The sequence below is a fragment of the Silene latifolia genome, chromosome 9 (genome assembly GCF_048544455.1).
Source record: "Silene latifolia isolate original U9 population chromosome 9, ASM4854445v1, whole genome shotgun sequence".
Taxonomy (NCBI): Eukaryota; Viridiplantae; Streptophyta; class Magnoliopsida; order Caryophyllales; family Caryophyllaceae; genus Silene; species Silene latifolia.
Genome location: NC_133534.1, coordinates 215350720 through 215370662, shown reverse-complemented (window position 1 = coordinate 215370662; position 19943 = coordinate 215350720). Strand labels below are relative to the sequence as shown.

Below are 19943 nucleotides of genomic sequence, written 5' to 3'. Positions count from 1 at the left end.
AACACAACGAGTCACAAGGACTAATGAACGAGGAGAAAGGGGTCACACAACGAGTCACATGGACTAATGAACAAGGACAACTGGTTCACACAACGAGTCGAAAGGACTAATGAACAAGGACAAGCGGTTCACACAACGAGTCACAAGGACTAATGAAAAAGGACAAGCGGTCCACACAACGAGTCACAAGGACTAAAGAACAAGGATAAATGGTTTACAAAACGAGTCACAAAGACAAGGATAAATGGTTTACACAACGAGTCACTAAGACTAATAAACAATGAAAATTTGTTCACACAACGAGTCACAAGGACTAATGAACAAGGAGAAATGGTTCACACAACGAGTCACATGGACTAATGAACAAAGGAGAAAGGGTTCACACAACGAGTCACATGGACTAATGAACAAGGACAACTGGTTCACACAATGAGTCTCAAGGACTAAAGAACAATGATAAATGGTTTACACAACGAGTCACAAAGAAAAGGATAAATGGTTTACACAACAAGTCACATGGACTAATAAACAAGGAAAATTTGTTAACACAACGAGTCACAAGGACTAATTAACAAGGAGAAATGGTTCACACAACGAGTCACAAGGACTAATAAACAAGGGCAAGCGGTTCACACAATGAGTCACAAGGACTAAAGAACAAGGATAAATGGTTCACACAACGAGTCACAAGGACTAAAGAACAAGTACAAATGCTTTACACAACGAGTCACAAAGACAAGAATAAATGGTTTACACAACGAGTCACAAGGACTAATGAACAAGGACAAATAGTTCACACAATGAAAACACGGAAAAATTGTTCACACAACTAATCACAAGGACTAATGAACAAGGACAAATGAACAAGGAGAAAGGATTCACAGAACGAGTCACATGGACTAATGAACAAGGACAACTGTTTCACACAACGAGTCACAAGGACAAATGAACAAGGACAAGCGGTTCACACAACGAGTCACAAGGACTAATGAAGAAGGACAAGCGGTTCACACAACAAGTCACAAGGACTAAAGAACAAGGATAAATGGTTTACACAACGAGTCACAAAGACAAGGTTAAATGGTTTACACAACGAGTCACAAGGACTAATAAACAAGGACAAATTGTTCACACAACGAGTCACAAGGACTAATGAACAAGGAGAAAGGGTTCACACAACGAGTCACATGGACTAATGAACAAGGACAACTGGTTCACACAACGAGTCACAATGAGTCACAAAGACAAGGATAAATGGTTTACACAACGAGTCACAAGGAGTAATAAACAATGAAAATTTGTTCACACAACGAGTCACAAGGACTAATGAACAAGGAGAAATGGTTCACAGAGCGAGTCACATGGACTAATGAACAAGGATAAATGGTTTACACAACGGGTAAAAAAGACAAGGAGAATGGTTTACACAACGAGTCACAAGGATTATTGAACAACGACAAATGGTTCACAAAACGAGACACAGGGACTAATGAACAAGCAGAATGGTTGACACAATGAGTCACATGGACTAATGAACAAGGACAAATGGTTCACACAACGAGTCACAAGGACTAATGAATACAGAGAAATGGTTTACACAACGAGTCACATTCCCTAATGAACAAGGACAAATGGTTCACACAACGGGTCACAAGGACTAATGAACAAAAACAAATGGTTTCCACAACGAGTCACAAAGACAAGGATAAATGGTTTACACAATGAGTCACAAGGACAAATGAACAAGGACAAATGGTTCACACAACGGGTCACAAGGATTAAAGAACAAGGACAAATGGTTTATACAATGGGTCACTGTAACACCCCCATTTATTTAAGGGCCTGGACTAGGACTCCTCAGATAAAGAAGGGTGGTACCATCTCGGAAACCCGAGGCTGTAGATAACAAAGGAAAAATAAACAGTACTTTAAATTGAAAGTTATAAATGTTTACAACTCAAACGGAACATGTCTCAAAACTGAAATAAAGTCTGATAGCTAAACTGAAATAAACGTGGGCTAGCTCTAAGTCAGGTGATCCATGCTCTCTCCCCTGCCAGCTCCATATGTCTCAACAACCTGTCAATCTGCTCCCCAGTAAATGGATCATCACAGGCGTACACGAATACACAGGGTCAACCGCGAGGTTGAGTAGGTAATACGACATAATAAAGAATGCAATGATATGATTCTCCAATCTCAACTCCATTACACACATCCCCGGAACGCCCAGCCATACCGATCCCCGACAGACTATATCAATCGACCGTCGTCGATATACCAGCTCGTAGCTGAGGACACCCGGGCAAGTCCTGCAGAACCCGCCCGAGCCTTAATCGCAATAATCTCATCTCCTCCAACTCCAACTCCGATGCAAATGCAATGTATGAAACGTATGAAACAATAATGCTCAACAAGATAAATAAGATAATCAGATATGTCATATAATCACCGAACATGCCAACTCTTTATAATCGTAAGAACTCAATCAGTGTATTCCCCTACCTCAGTAATGCAGTCAAATGGACAGATGCTCAATAATATTCCACAACAAATTCGCCCTCTGAAAGATAAATAAATGATAAATGATTACTTAACTATTCCCGTTCCCAAAATAGAAGGTTAAATAAAAATAAACAAACAGAATAATAAAAACACTCCCCGTTAACTAATCAGTACCTCAAACCAACTACATAATATAATACACTATCTCGTCCCAATAATTAACTCAATCTCAACTCATTACTCCATCTCATTCATTAATTCGTCTGAGTCAGTACTCCGTCTCATAATATAATACTCCATAGTAACCAGATATCGTATTCTCATCGTCGACCCTAAGACCAAGGACGAGGGGTGAGTGAACTGGCGGAATAAAACCGCAAAACAATATTTCCATCTCAATATCGATCTTAAACTCAAATAACTCAGTAATCATGGTCGCACTGGACCGTAAACATAACTTGGCTCAAAGGCCCCATAACTCATAACTCATTACCAGTAACCAATTTCCATCTCAATTTCAATATCGATATTGTCAAAAGTTCAAAGAACTGTGCTCAACACTTAGAGTAAGACTCTAAGCTACTCACCCACAAGTCAAGGCCAAAAGAAGCGACAACAATAACACAATACCAAAAATCATCCGTATAAGAAAACAATTCAATTTGAAAGCCAAGGTCAAATTATTACGTACAAACTTTTGTCCATATGCAAAATATTGGCTAAGACCCAAATATTACGAGCCACTCAGAATATTACTCTACCAATTTTCACGAACCTATCACCATGCCAAATTAATACACTCTTCGACAACCTTATTTTTTCCTTTCGCATGCTCCTTTGTTTCTAAACTCATCACTTAATTATCCCATCAGTATTCACCATATTAGTTCGTAACTTTCCAAGTTTCGTCTGACTATCGCAGCCCAAATACTCCCAACTCACCACTAATATAATAGAAAATATAAAACTAGTATTATAAATAATCGAGTAACAATTATCGCTGGCCATACTCAATAATCAATTAAGCACATAAAACACAAATAAATAACAAATAAACATAGAACCCCGAACAATAATAATTATAATAGGATCGGTAGAATCGTGTTACCTTATCCCGTGAGACCGATCCAAAAATTACATGCAAGTTGCTTGAAATCGACTCACTAAAGTTCGCAAACCAGGAAGTAGAGAAGTAAAATCGATTATGCGAAAGTACACCGAACCAATTTGCGGAATAAGTTGACGAGTAGGACAACAATCAATTAAATATTGATGGTGGTGTGCTAGATCACGTTTTTTTTTGTTTGGGTTCCAAGGATTATGAATGGTGGTGAACAACATAGAGGATTAACATGACATGGGAATATGTAGAAGACAATTTGAACAACATAGCTTAAGGCATTATAAAAGACGGAATATATATAGAATAAAAAAAAGAGCCCTAATAAGATTTTTAGTCGGTTAATTTTCCTTTATAAAACTAAATAGAATTTGGAGTCTACCTTAAATATTAAACTGAATAATTTTTTTATTAAAACTGACAATAATAAATATTAAATATAAATATCAAAATATTTGGGTTATTACAATCTTCCCCTCTTAATAGAAACTTCGTCCCCGAAGTTTAAGTTTAGAAATAAAAAACAAAACGTTAAAATTTGAGTGGTATTACACTCCACCCTCCTTAAAATAAAGTTCGTCCTCGAACGTAAAATTTTCAAAATGAATAAAATCACAACTCAAAATTTGAGAAGAGTTTAAAAAGTTAAAAGAGCGGTGCTAAGATGTGACGATCTCAACACCTGACCAAGAAAGAACCTGTCTCTGAGCCCATCACTAAAAGTCCGTCACGCATCTCTAGGTAATTGACCTCTATTTACCGTCCTCGACTCGTAACTTAAAATAAATGAGTACATATAATTTATTTATACTAATTAAATTAATTATGAGAATATAATTTTATTAGAACTAACATAAAATATATAAAAATTAGGATTTAAATATAATTATGACTTAAATAATAAAACAAGTATAATTGAGAAATAAATATAAATATGAAATGTATTTAATTATAATATATTATCAAAATTAAAGAAATACGAATGAAATGTCATTTTATGAAATAATCGTCTAATATAAAATGATTATGAAATACGAAATAATCGTAGGATTACGATTTATAAAATAGTAACAGTTTACGTAAAATACTTTATACACATCCGTTTGAAAAAAAACGCGTATAAACAAGGTTTGACTATCGTTGACCGAGGCTAAAATACGGGGTATTACAGTCTTCCCTCCTTAAAATGAACTTCGTCCCGAAGTTCGCCACCCCGTAACGATAACCAAACATCCACAAGCATAAGACAAACACAAGTAGTACATATACATAAGCTCTAAAACGCGAAGTGTTATATTCTATCCTCCTTAAGAAACTTTGTCCCCCAAAGTTGAACATACGACAGAAGTATGTGGCACTTAAAGAACCACAACATTGACCGAATAATAACAAACAGAAGTATGTGACACTTAAAGAGCCACAACATTGACCGAATAATAACAAATTAAAACAGCAGACTCCATGCATAATCATTTCTCAGTCAGCCAATCATAACATACCACTTAGCCAGATCGTAAATGTAACACCCCGTATTTTATTAAGTTGAATAAAATTCTTTTAATTGTTATTTTGAATTTAATTACATCATTTAACGATTTATATATATATATATGCTTAGCTAATTAATTAATTTCATCAAACTTCGATCGTTATTAAAATCGTTTCGAGTTAAATTTAACCGATTTAAGAAAAAGTTTCAGTAATAAAACGGAATCAATAATAAATAAATTTAATGAGTGAAAATAAAATAAACTCAGCTAGTTAACGGAAATAATACGATATCAGCTTGAATCGGAATTATTAGCGATTTTTACGAAACTAACGGATATTAATAAAAATTGCTATTTTAGTGAAATAAGCTCAAAATAGCTAATTGGACGGTTTTGTTCCCAAAATCCATCTCGGGTTCACTTAAAACAACTTTCATAAGGACTCACTGTGACACCCTCATTTATTGCGGAAAAGTAAACACGTAATTCTAGAATAAAACTGCATGGATATGTTTGTAATAGGTTCATTTGGGTAAAAACCTGTAATTTTTAAAACCCGAACTCGTTATAAAGATATCCAAATTGGAAGGTGTCAAACATACAAGGTCTAACTAGAAGTTTCATAACATAACCATCGCTAAAGTCGCGAATAGCAAATTATACAACTAAATGTAAAGAGGGAGACATATGTCCCTAAAATGTATGTGACATAAAAAGGGTTTAAGGGTCACCATAAAATAAAGCCAATCTAGGTCCCAAGGTTACTTTGCTCGCTAGCTCGTCCATGTACCCCATATATGCATCACCTACCTGTCATTCGCATTTTATACAAATACGAAAGCCACAGTCAGTGGGGAGTAACTCCGAGTTCTCCCAGCCACGAAATGTCATAATTAATATAACATGTAAACATAAGAATATGAATACGAATCACACACTGCCTTAGCATATAGATGCTAAGGCAATCGTGCTTATCATGTGAACAACAATATAACGCCACATAGTCCTAGCATGTGAATACTAGACCGACTCATACTACACTATCATGTGAATCACATAACATCCAGGAATCCAAACTCTATCAACCATAGCCGGCTTGCATCTCACCTTCTATGATTCATAGAATCACCATACAAGAAAGGGCAATATATCAAAGACAGGCATAAGTTCTTAGTCCCGTCAATAGTCACTTTGTAACTCGAGTCTATACCACGAGGTAGGGAAGGTAATCGAACCGGTATCTTGGCTCGTGGGTTACTATTAAGAAAACATGGCCAAGAGACAACACAACCCTAGCCTAAAATCTGCTTGAGACCTAGACATGCAGATACACACCACCGCACCCAAGACCCACAACTTTTTTAAAACAAAGTGAAGTGAGTACCCTAAGGACACCACCGAAGGGTTGGCTAGTACTTAAGCTGACCCCATACTATCAAAATAAGTACCTGAGGTCATGCCCCAACTTGGATATAAATCCACTAGTCAGGAACACAAAGGCTATCAAGCAGTGAACATATACTCGTCAGAGACTATAAAGACCTATCTATGATGAAGGCCGAAATACTCACCTAGGACCTAGTCCCAGCTAGTCCCAGCTTGAATACTTTAGCCCACACCACACAAGACTCACCACACAAGTCAAGTAAGACACCCACTTAACCTTAAGAGGGCAAAAAGTCCTACTTACCAACATAAAATCTAATATTCTATCATGTGAAAGGCTATATAAATGTCTATTTACAGCATACAATCGCAACAGAATCCTCAATATCAATAATAATCCAAATTCCAGCTAACCGACAATACCATAATCTATGAGAACAAGCTAAAATGGCAAAGACAAGAAGACTGAAGTATAAGGCAACCAATTCATCCAACAACCAACATGTGAAATGATAATTACGAATATCAAGGCATAACATAAAACCTCCAATAACAACTAATCTTACCTAAAAGACAAACCCTCGACCCGAGTCCCGCGACGGGTCATCGGTCAAATCGAGGCTGACTGGTTTAAACCTAGTTTGACCAAACTCGTTCGGTCAATCTGGCCCAGCTCAGAGTCTTGGCCTACTTTGGCCCAAATTACAAATTTTATCGCTATATTATTCTCACGCTATTTCCAATTTCTATCATGTGAAAAATGAAAGTAAAACATTATCAATCATCTAAACACTTAACAAACAACAAGCACCACATTTACTACTAATGTGACATTAATTCGTCGAGTAACTCGGAATAGTTACCTTAAACTAGCAAAGAGACAAGCAATAAACTTGAGAAAGCTTCTAAAACCCAAAATTACTCTTCATCTTCAACCACATATGAGCCACCTAAAATAATTATGTGAAGGGACGATATTAACGAATTATCGTTATATAAAATATGAGACGGAAATTAATTTAAATCAAAACATGTAAATCATATTCATTAGCTACTGTCTTATGTTCATAAACCATTATGACCCTCCCTTTTGACAGCATACCAGAAAATTGTCACAACTTTTACGCCCTAGAAATAGTCCCATAAAGCACCATTTTATCCGTCCCAAAATTGAGCCCAAACCAGCCTGTCACGGCTCCCAAAACCGAGGCCAAAACAGCCCACACGGCCTCCATTTCGATTTGTCCCAAAACAGTGGAAGGCTGCACAAAAACTGGTACCAAAACAAGAGTTCAATCTATCCTAAACCAGTCCTAAACCGAGTCAAAACAGTCCCAAAAAAGTCCCAAAGTACCTGCAAAGCGGACTCAAAAAACAAATCTAATTTCTCATCGCACAATACCACAACTAAACAAGATCCCAAATAGCATCCCAAAACAATCCCTACATGTCAGTATACACCGTCTCAAATATACCACTTACTAGCTAGCATCCCAAATGATCCCTAGAGGTCGGTATACACCGTCTCAATCATCTCCACATATCAGTATACACCGTCTCAACTATACAACTGACTAATTAACATCCATAATGATCCCTATATATAATTATACACCGTCTCAACTATAAAACAGACTAACCAGCTTTCAAAATACACAAATTTAACAAGTAATACTGAGTAACCTATCATTATTACCTTTTTCCGATTGAACTAATCATTTATGACTAACAAATATTCTACCAGACCGTCTATTTTAGTACATACAACCGTCTTATAATAAACAAAGCTAAAAATATAAATTGGGTTTGTAAAAATACATAACGAAAATGAATTTTACTTACAACGGATTGACGAGAACGACGAAAGGAGCGCTATGGAACAAAAATAGTTGAAAACGGATGACAAACGGAGCATCAGTATCAATTTAAAACCTGATAAAAATAGAACAGAACGAAAAGAAGAAAAAAAGAAGGAAGAAGAAGAAAACAGGCGTGCGTTGTTTATAAACGAGACAGCAGCCTGCTAGCCTGCTATTTATTATACGTACGTTTCTTCGTCGTTAAGAAACTTCGATCGTTATTAAAATCGTTTCGAGTTAAATTTAACCGATTTAAGAAAAAGTTTCAGTAATAAAACGGAATCAATAATAAATAAATTTAATGAGTGAAAATAAAATAAACTCAGCTAGTTAACGGAAATAATACGATATCAGCTTGAATCGGAATTATTAGCGATTTTTACGAAACTAACGGATATTAATAAAAATTGCTATTTTAGTGAAATAAGCTCAAAATAGCTAATTGGACGGTTTTGTTCCCAAAATCCATCTCGGGTTCACTTAAAACAACTTTCATAAGGACTCACTGTGACACCCTCATTTATTGCGGAAAAGTAAACACGTAATTCTAGAATAAAACTGCATGGATATGTTTGTAATAGGTTCATTTGGGTAAAAACCTGTAATTTTTAAAAACCTGAACCTGTTATAAAGATATCCAAATTGGAAGGTGTCAAACATACAAGGTCTAACTAGAAGTTTCATAACATAACCATCGCTAAAGTCGCGAATAGCAAATTATACAACTAAATGTAAAGAGGGAGACATATGTCCCTAAAATGTATGTGACATAAAAAGGGTTTAAGGGTCACCATAAAATAAAGCCAATCTAGGTCCCAAGGTTACTTTGTTCGCTAGCTCGTCCATGTACCCCATATATGCATCACCTACCTGTCATTCGCATTTTATACAAATACGAAAGCCACAGTCAGTGGGGAGTAACTCCGAGTTCTCCCAGCCACGAAATGTCATAATTAATATAACATGTAAACATAAGAATATGAATACGAATCACACACTGCCTTAGCATATAGATGCTAAGGCAATCGTGCTTATCATGTGAACAACAATATAACGCCACATAGTCCTAGCATGTGAATACTAGACCGACTCATACTACACTATCATGTGAATCACATAACATCCAGGAATCCAAACTCTATCAACCATAGCCGGCTTGCATCTCACCTTCTATGATTCATAGAATCACCATACAAGAAAGGGCAATATATCAAAGACAGACATAAGTTCTTAGTCCCGTCAATAGTCACTTTGTAACTCGAGTCTATACCACGAGGTAGGGAAGGTAATCGAACCGGTATCTTGGCTCGGCGGTTACTATTAAGAAAACATGGCCAAGAGACAACACAACCCTAGCCTAAAAATCAAGAGACCTAGACATGCGGATACACACCACCGCACCCAAGACCCACAACTTTTTTTAAAACAAAGTGAAGTGAGTACCCTAAGGACACCACCGAAGGGTTGGCTAGTACTTAAGCTGACCCCATACTATCAAAATAAGTACCTGAGGTCATGCCCCAACTTGGATATAAATCCACTAGTCAGGAACACAAAGGCTATCAAGCAGTGAACATATACTCGTCAGAGACTATAAAGACCTATCTATGATGAAGGCCGAAATACTCACCTAGGACCTAGTCCCAGCTAGTCCCAGCTTGAATACTTTAGCCCACACCACACAAGACTCACCACACAAGTCAAGTAAGACACCCACTTAACCTTAAGAGGGCAAAAAGTCCTACTTACCAACATAAAATCTAATATTCTATCATGTGAAAGGCTATATAAATGTCTATTTAAGACATACAATCGCAGAATCCTCAATATCAATAATAATCCAAATTCCAGCTAACCGACAATACCATAATCTATGAGAACAAGCTAAAATGGCAAAGACAAGAAGACTGAAGTATAAGGCAACCAATTCATCCAACAACCAACATGTGAAATGATAATTACGAATATCAAGGCATAACATAAAACCTCCAATAACAACTAATCTTACCTAAAAGACAAACCCTCGACCCGAGTCCCGCGACGGGTCATCGGTCAAATCGAGGTCGATGGTTTAAACCTAGTTTGACCAAACTCGTTCGGTCAATCTGGCCCAGCTCAGAGTCTTGGCCTACTTTGGCCCAAATTACAAATTTTATCGCTATATTATTCTCACGCTATTTCCAATTTCTATCATGTGAAAAATGAAAGTAAAACATTATCAATCATCTAAACACTTAACAAACAACAAGCACCACATTTACTACTAATGTGACATTAATTAAATCGAGTAACTCGGAATAGTTACCTTAAACTAGCAAAGAGACAAGCAATAAACTTGAGAAAGCTTCTAAAACCCAAAATTACTCTTCATCTTCAACCACATATGAGCCACCTAAAATAATTATGTGAAGGGACGATATTAACGAATTATCGTTATATAAAATATGAGACGGAAATTAATTTAAATCAAAACATGTAAATCATATTCATTAGCTATTGTCTTATGTTCATAAACCATTATGACCCTCCCTTTTGACAGCATACCAGAAAATTGTCACAACTTTTACGCCCTAGAAATAGTCCCATAAAGCACCATTTTATCCGTCCCAAAACTGAGCCCAAACCAGCCTGTCACGGCTCCCAAAACCGAGGCCAAAACAGCCCACACGGCCTCCATTTCGACTGTCCCAAAACAGTCAGAAGGCTGCACAAAAACGGTACAAAAAAGAGTTCAATCTATCCTAAACCAGTCCTAAACCGAGTCAAAACAGTCCCAAAAAAGTCCCAAAGTACCTGCAAAGCGGACTCAAAAAACAGTCCTAATTTCTTCGCACAATACCACAACTAAACAAGATCCCAAATAGCATCCCAAAACAATCCCTACATGTCAAGTATACACCGTCTCAAATATACCACTTACTAGCTAGCATCCCAAATGATCCCTAGAGGTCGGTATACACCGTCTCAATCATCTCCACATATCAGTATACACCGTCTCAACTATACAACTGACTAATTAACATCCATAATGATCCCTATATATAATTATACACCGTCTCAACTATAAAACAGACTAACTTGACTTTCAAAATACACAAATTTAACAAGTAATACTTTGAGTAACCTATCATTATTACCTTTTTCCGATTGAACTAATCATTTATGACTAACAAATATTCTACCAGACCGTCTATTTTAGTACATACAACCGTCTTATAATAAACAAAGCTAAAAATATAAATTGGGTTTGTAAAAATACATAACGAAAATGAATTTTACTTACAACGGATTGACGAGAACGACGAAAGGAGCGCTATGGAACAAAAATAGTTGAAAACGGATGACAAACGGAGCATCAGTATCAATTTAAAACCTGATAAAAATAGAACAGAACGAAAAGAAGAAAAAAAGAAGGAAGAAGAAGAAAACAGGCGTGCGTTGTTTATAAACGAGACAGCAGCCTGCTAGCCTGCTATTTATTATACGTACGTTTCTTCGTCGTTAAGAAACTTCGATCGTTATTAAAATCGTTTCGAGTTAAATTTAACCGATTTAAGAAAAAGTTTCAGTAATAAAACGGAATCAATAATAAATAAATTTAATGAGTGAAAATAAAATAAACTCAGCTAGTTAACGGAAATAATACGATATCAGCTTGAATCGGAATTATTAGCGATTTTTACGAAACTAACGGATATTAATAAAAATTGCTATTTTAGTGAAATAAGCTCAAAATAGCTAATTGGACGGTTTTGTTCCCAAAATCCATCTCGGGTTCACTTAAAACAACTTTCGTAAGGACTCGTAAAGAAACGGGAATTATTAAATAAATAAACCCGAACTAACTTCAATAAATTCGAACTAACTTTAAATAAACTTATTAATGATTATTAAAATTAACGTATCGAATTATGATGAAATTAATTAATTAGCTAAGCATATATATATATATAAATCGTTAAATGATGTAATTAAATTCAAAATAACAATTAAAAGAATTTTATTCAACTTAATAAAATACGGGGTGTTACAGTAAACCATCAAGATTTTACAATCCTATCCTCCTTAAAACATGGTTACGTCCCCGTAACCCCATTATAAAATTCCACATCCAATGTTCAAGAAGATTACTGAAACAATAGACACAAATCATCTGATAAGCTAATTACTCTATACTGGCAACTAGCATCCGACTTTTCAAGCAACAAAACACACTTGTCAATTTCATGCTACGCATTACACAAAATCAAGGTAACAAATACTTGGATGCTTTGACACCAAATTAACACATTTACATCAATGTAGACAATCAACTAACTCATAGTTCATACTTGACGAATTAAAATATTTTATATCAGTAATCATATCATTGAAGTAAAATCCATATTTATGCAAATCAGGTTTAGAGAAAGACACTAGGCAAAATTCAAGTAATGTTATAGCGTTTGTATAATTGAGACTACTTTACATAAAACTCACCGAAACAAATAAGATTATATTATCATATAACAAGGTTCATACTCATATCATATGCCTACCGTTCATGCTACAGAATTCATATCAGAGTATTACATGGTTACATCACATAATTCATATTTGATTAAACTTTTATATGAAACTCATATAACTTACAATTTCAACAATCAAACATCATGCAACAACTTTCAAAATTCATAATTAAATACCCGCTTAGCTATTTTGCGAGCTATTATCGTTTTTAGGAAATATAATGAATTAACTAATCATAGGAAAGAGAATCAATTGCAAAGCTTAAGGAATTTATTTATAACAAATTTTACAACTCAGTTGGTCGGAACAAGCAAAAATCACTATTAAATAACGACTCGTTAAGATTTTACGTGGCTTATCATTTTGAAAACGTGAATGAATATTCTAAACAGTGGAGTTGGAATTATGCATAAACAATAAACACGTTTTAAATGGTTTCTTTTTCAAAAACATGGGCCGAAACAGAACTGTGCAGTAACAATCTGACCACTGTCAACCAAAATATTTATTTCTCTCAAAATATAATTCATATTAGCATGAAACTAAAAGCATTGAAAAGCTAAATCAGAATGTTATCACACATAAAATTTTCACCATCATATAGAGAACACATTTTAAATGGCAGCCTGTACAAACAAGGTAACATTCTGGAATTTATTAAAATTTTTGGTTCCTTTAAATTACTTCACATTATCACACAACCATTCTTCCTCCAACACATGTTACATATCATTTGAGGCATAGAAATCACGTTGCACCATATACATGTAATTGCCATCTAGAAAACGGTAAAGATTGCGAAACCGAAAATAAAATCAACTAAATAACTCAATAATCATGTATGTATAGACAATGCATTAGTTTCTCATCGTAACAATCACAACTTATTTAAATACGAAAATATATCCTAGAAATCATTAAGGTGTCACTTATTGAATACTAACCTTATAACTAAATTAAATGTATATAATTAGACGTAAAAATTGGCATGAAATTTTCAACACACAACTATATAACATTCATGGCTTAAGGCAACACATTCCACATACCACTAGACATGGATTGCTAAGGCAATTAGTAAAATAATAACAATCATAAATCTCAAAATTCGATCACATTTGCCTAGTAAGCAAAACAGTAAACTCTTGCAAAGAATAAGACATTCAACAAGAAGTATATACACACTTAGAATAACAGCAAAACAATTATCAACGGACACGACACCCGTTTCGGTCTACTAGCTTTACACATAGGACTTAACTTGATTCTTCATCCTGTAACAACATAGCCTGGTTGGCTCTACTAACCATTCCAGTCAATCATGGTCATATCCCTCCTACATCTAACCTCTTAGGTAGCTATAGCTTATGGTGCCTCTATGATCAACTCATTAAACATATCATTATATTATATCTCTACCTAAGGGTTCAGGGATCAGAAAGCCGCATGCATATCATCATATAATTCATAATTCACAACTCATGTCATCCGTACACTAAAATTTCACTCAATTATTCAAATAAGTCAGCATGCCAATATCAACCATATTCTTTCATTGCACATCTTTAACCATGTATCACATCATTACTTACCTCATTCCGCTCCTGCAAAACTGTTAGTATAATATAGGCAAGGTCTGATCCTTTATTTTGTTACTACCCACTCTCTCCATCACTCAAGGGTTACCAGGTTAGACTGAAAGGGCTAGTGGCTTGGTTTGAGGGGGCCCCTAACTCATTCCAATCCTGGGGCTCCTAACAGTTACTAGCCTGGGTTCATTTTATTTGACTCTTCCTATGTTCATTATTTTTGTTCATTTATTTTTTTTTTTTTTTTAGGCCTGAGGATCGTTCGCTCTGATACCACTTTGTAACACCTCCATTTATTTAAGGGCCTGGACTAGGACTCCTCAGATAAAGAAGGGTGTTACCATCTCGGAAACCCGAGGCAGTAGATAACAAAGGAAAAATAAACAGTACTTTAAAGTGAAAGTTATAAATGTTTACAACTCAAACGGAACATGTCTCAAAACTGAAATAAAGTCTGATAGCTAAACTGAAATAAAAGTGGGCTAGCTCTAAGTCAGGTGATCCATGCTCTCTCCCCTGCCAGCTACATATGTCTCAACAACCTGTCAATCTGCTCCCCAGTAAATGGATCATCACAGGCGTACACGAATACACAGGGTCAACCGCGAGGTTGAGTAGGTAATACGATATAATGAAGAATGCAATGATATGATTCTCCAATCTCAACTCCATTACACACATCCCCGGAACGCCCAGCCATACCGATCCCTGGCAGACTATATCAATCGACCGTCGTCGATTTACTAGCTCGTAGCTGAGGACACCAGGGCAAGTCCTGCAGAACCCGCCTGGGCCTTAATCGCAATAATCTCATCTCCTCCAACTCCAACTCCGATGCAAATGCAATGTATGAAACGTATGAAACAATAATGCTCAACAAGATAAATAAGATAATCAGATATGTCATATAATCACCGAACATGCCAACTCTTTATAATCGTAAGAACTCAATCAGTGTATTCCCCTACCTCAGTAATGCAGTCAAATGGACAGATGCTCAATAATATTCCACAACAAATTCGCCCTCTGAAAGATAAATAAATGATAAATGATTACTTAACTATTCCCGTTCCCAAAATAAAAGGTTAAATAAAAATAAACAAACAGAATAATAAAAACACTCCCCGTTAACTAATCAGTACCTCAAACTAACTACATAATATAATACACTATCTCGTCCCAATAATTAACTCAATCTCAACTCATTACTCCATCTCATTCATTAATTCGTCTGAGTCATTACTCCGTCTCATAATATAATACTCCATAGTAACCAGATATCGTATTCTCATCGTCGACCCTAAGACCAAGGACAAGGGGTGAGTGAACTGGCGGAATAAAACCGCAAAACAATATTTCCATCTCAATATCGATCTTAAACTCAAATAACTCAGTAACCATGGTGGTCGACCGGACCGTAAACATAACTCGGCTCAAAGGCCCCATAACTCATAACTCATTAAAAGAACCAATTTCCATCTCAATTTCAATATCGATATTGTCAAAAGTTCAAAGAACTGTGCTCAACACTTAGAGTAAGACTCTAAGCTACTCACCCACAAGTCAAGGCCAAAAGAAGCGACAACAATAACACAATACCAAAAATCATCCGTATAAGAAAACAATTCAATTTGAAAGCCAAGGTCAAATTATTACGTACAAACTTCTGTCCATATGCAAAATATTGGCTAAGACCCAAATATTACGAGCCACTCAGAATATTACTCTACCAATTTTCACGAACCTATCACCATGCCAAATTAATACACTCTTCGACAACCTTATTTTTTTCTTTCGCATGCTCCTTTGTTTCTAAACTCATCACTTAATTATCCCATCAGTATTCACCATATTAGTTCGTAACTTTCCAAGTTTCGTCTGACTATTGAGCCCAAATACTCCCAACTCACCACTAATATAATAGAAAATATAAAACTAGTATTATAAATAATCGAGTAACAATTATCGCTGGCCATACTCAATAATCAATTAAGCACATAAAACACAAATAAATAACAAATAAACATATAACCCCGAACAATAATAATTATAATAGGATCGGTAGAATCGTGTTACCTTATCCCGTGAGACCGATCCAAAAATTACATGCAAGTTGCTTGAAATCCACTCACTAAAGTTCGCAAACCCTCGAAGTAGAGAAGTAAAATCGATTATGCGAAAGTACACCGAACCAATTTGCGGAATAAGTTGACGAGTAGGACAACAATCAATTAAATATTGATGGTGGTGTGCTAGATCACGTTTTTTTTTTGTTTGGGATCCAAGGATTATGAATGGTGGTGAACAACATAGAGGATTAACATGACATGGGAATATGTAGAAGACGGCTGAACAACATAGCTTAAGGCATTATAAAAGACGGAATATATATAGAATAAAAAAAAGAGCCCTAATAAGATTTTTAGTCGGTTAATTTTCCTTTATAAAACTAAATAGAATTTGGAGTCTACCTTAAATATTAAACTGAATAATTTTTTTATTAAAACTGACAATAATAAATATTAAATATAAATATCAAAATATTTGGGTTATTACAATCTTCCCCTCTTAAAAGAAACTTCGTCCCCGAAGTTTAAGTTTAGAAATAAAAAAACAAAACGTTAAAATTTGAATGGTATTACACTCCACCCTCCTTAAAATAAAGTTCGTCCTCGAATGTAAAATTTTCAAAATGAATAAAATCATAACTCAAAATTTGAGAAGAGTTTAAAAAGTTAAAAGAGCGGTGCTAAGATGTGACGATCTCAACACCTGACCAAGAAAGAACCTGTCTCTGAGCCCATCACTAAAAGTCCGTCACGCATCTCTAGGTTATTGACCTCTATTTACCGTCCTCGACTCGTAACTTAAAATAAACAAGTACATATAATTTATTTATACTAATTAAATTAATTATGATAATATAATTTTATTAGAACTAACATAAAATATATAAAAATTAGGATTTAAATATAATTATGACTTAAATAATAAAACAAGTATAATTGAGAAATAAATATAAATATGAAATGTATTTAATTATAATATATTATCAAAATTAAAGAAATACGAATGAAATGTCATTTTATGAAATAATCGTCAAATATAAAATGATTATGAAATACGAAATAATCGTAGGATTACGATTTATAAAATAGTAACAGTAAACCATCAAGATTTTACAATCCTATCCTCCTTAAAACATGGTTACGTCCCCGTAACCCCATTATAAAATTCCACATCCAATGTTCAAGAAGATTACTGAAACAATAGACACAAATCATCTGATAAGCTAATTACTCTATCAAGGCAACTAGCATCCGACTTTTCAAGCAACAAAACACACTTGTCAATTTCATGCTACGCATTACACAAAATCAAGGTAACAAATACTTGGATGCTTTGACACCAAATTAACACATTTACATCAATGTAGACAATCAACTAACTCATAGTTCATACTTGACGAATTAAAATATTTTATATCAGTAATCATATCATTGAAGTAAAATCCATATTTATGCAAATCAGGTTTAGAGAAAGACACTAGGCAAAATTCAAGTAATGTTATAGCGTTTGTATAATTGAGACTACTTTACATAAAACTCACCGAAACAAATAAGATTATATTATCATATAACAAGGTTCATACTCATATCATATGCCTACCGTTCATGCTACAGAATTCATATCAGAGTATTACATGGTTACATCACATAATTCATATTTGATTAAACTTTTATATGAAACTCATATAACTTACAATTTCAACAATCAAACATCATGCAACAACTTTCAAAATTCATAATTAAATACCCGCTTAGCTATTTTGCGAGCTATTATCGTTTTTAGGAAATATAATGAATTAACTAATCATAGCAAAGAGAATCAATTGCAAAGCTTAAGGAATTTATTTATAACAAATTTTACAACTCAGTTGGTCGGAACAAAAACTTTACAAAGCAATTAGACAGAGAAAATTGGGCAACTTGCAAAAATCACTATTAAATAACGACTCGTTAAGATTTTACGTGGCTTATCATTTTGAAAATGTGAATGAATATTCTAAACAGTGGAGTTGGAATTATGCATAAACAATAAACACGTTTTAAATGGTTTCTTTTTCAAAAACATGGGTCGAAACAGAATCGTGCAAAGAACAATCGACCACTTTGTCAACCAAAATATTTATTTCTCTCAAAATATAATTCATATTAGCATGAAACTAAAAGCATTGAAAAGCTAAATAAGAATGTTATCACACATAAAATTTTCACCATCATATAGAGAACACATTTTAAATGGCAGCCTGTACAAACAAGGTAACATTCGGGAATTTATTAAAATTTTTGGTTCCTTTAAATTACTTCACATTATCACACAACCATTCTTCCTCCAACACATGTTACATATCATTTGAGGCATAGAAATCACGTTGCACCATATACATGTAATTGCCATCTAGAAAACGGTAAAGATTGCGAAACCGAAAATAAAATCAACTAAATAACTCAATAATCATGTATGTATAGACAATGCATTAGTTTCTCATCGTAACAATCACAACTTATTTAAATACGAAAATATATCCTAGAAATCATTAAGGTGTCACTTATTGAATACTAACCTTATAACTAAATTAAATGTATATAATTAGACGTAAAAATTGGCATGAAATTTTCAACACACAACTATATAACATTCATGGCTTAGGGCAGCACATTCCACATACCACTAGACATGGATTGCTAAGGCAATTAGTAAAATAATAACAATCATAAATCTCAAAATTCGATCACATTTGCCTAGTAAGCAAAACAGTAAACTCTTGCAAAGAATAAGACATTCAACAAGAAGTATATACACACTTAGAATAACAGCAAAACAATTATCAACGGACACGACACCCGTTTCGGTCTACTAGCTTTACACATAGGACTTAACTTGATTCTTCATCCTGTAACAACATAGCCTGGTTGGCTCTACTAACCATTCCAGTCAATCATGGTCATATCCCTCCTACATCTAACCTCTTAGGTAGCTATAGCTTATGGTGCCTCTATGATCAACTCATTAAACATATCATTATATTATATCTCTACCTAAGGGTTCAGGGATCAGAAAGCCGCATGCATATCATCATATAATTCATAATTCACAACTCATGCCATCCGTACACTAAAATTTCACTCAATTATTCAAATAAGTCAGCATGCCAATATCAACCATATTCTTTCATTGCACATCTTTAACCATGTATCACATCATTACTTACCTCATTCCGCTCCTGCAAAACTGTTAGTATAATATAGGCAAGGTCTGATCCTTTATTTTGTTGCTACCCACTCTCTGCATCACTCAAGGGTTACCAGGTTAGACTGAAAGGGCCAGTGGCTTGGTTTGAGGGGGCCCCTAACTCATTCCAATCCTAGGGCTCCTAACAGTTACTAGCCTGGGTTCATTTTATTTGACTCTTCCTATGTTC

The 19943-nt window shown here is 34.8% G+C and overlaps 1 long non-coding RNA gene across 1 annotated transcript; it reads right to left on the bottom strand.

Moving 5' to 3' along the window:
* Window positions 1-5721: 5721 nt before the first annotated feature.
* Window positions 5722-7441, bottom strand: LOC141598495 (uncharacterized). The gene is made up of 2 exons (XR_012523557.1): window positions 7365-7441; window positions 5722-5925 (listed from the first exon to the last, which is right to left on the bottom strand). It is a non-coding gene; the product is annotated as an uncharacterized LOC141598495 (long non-coding RNA).
* Between the last annotated feature and the right edge of the window lie 12502 nt (window positions 7442-19943).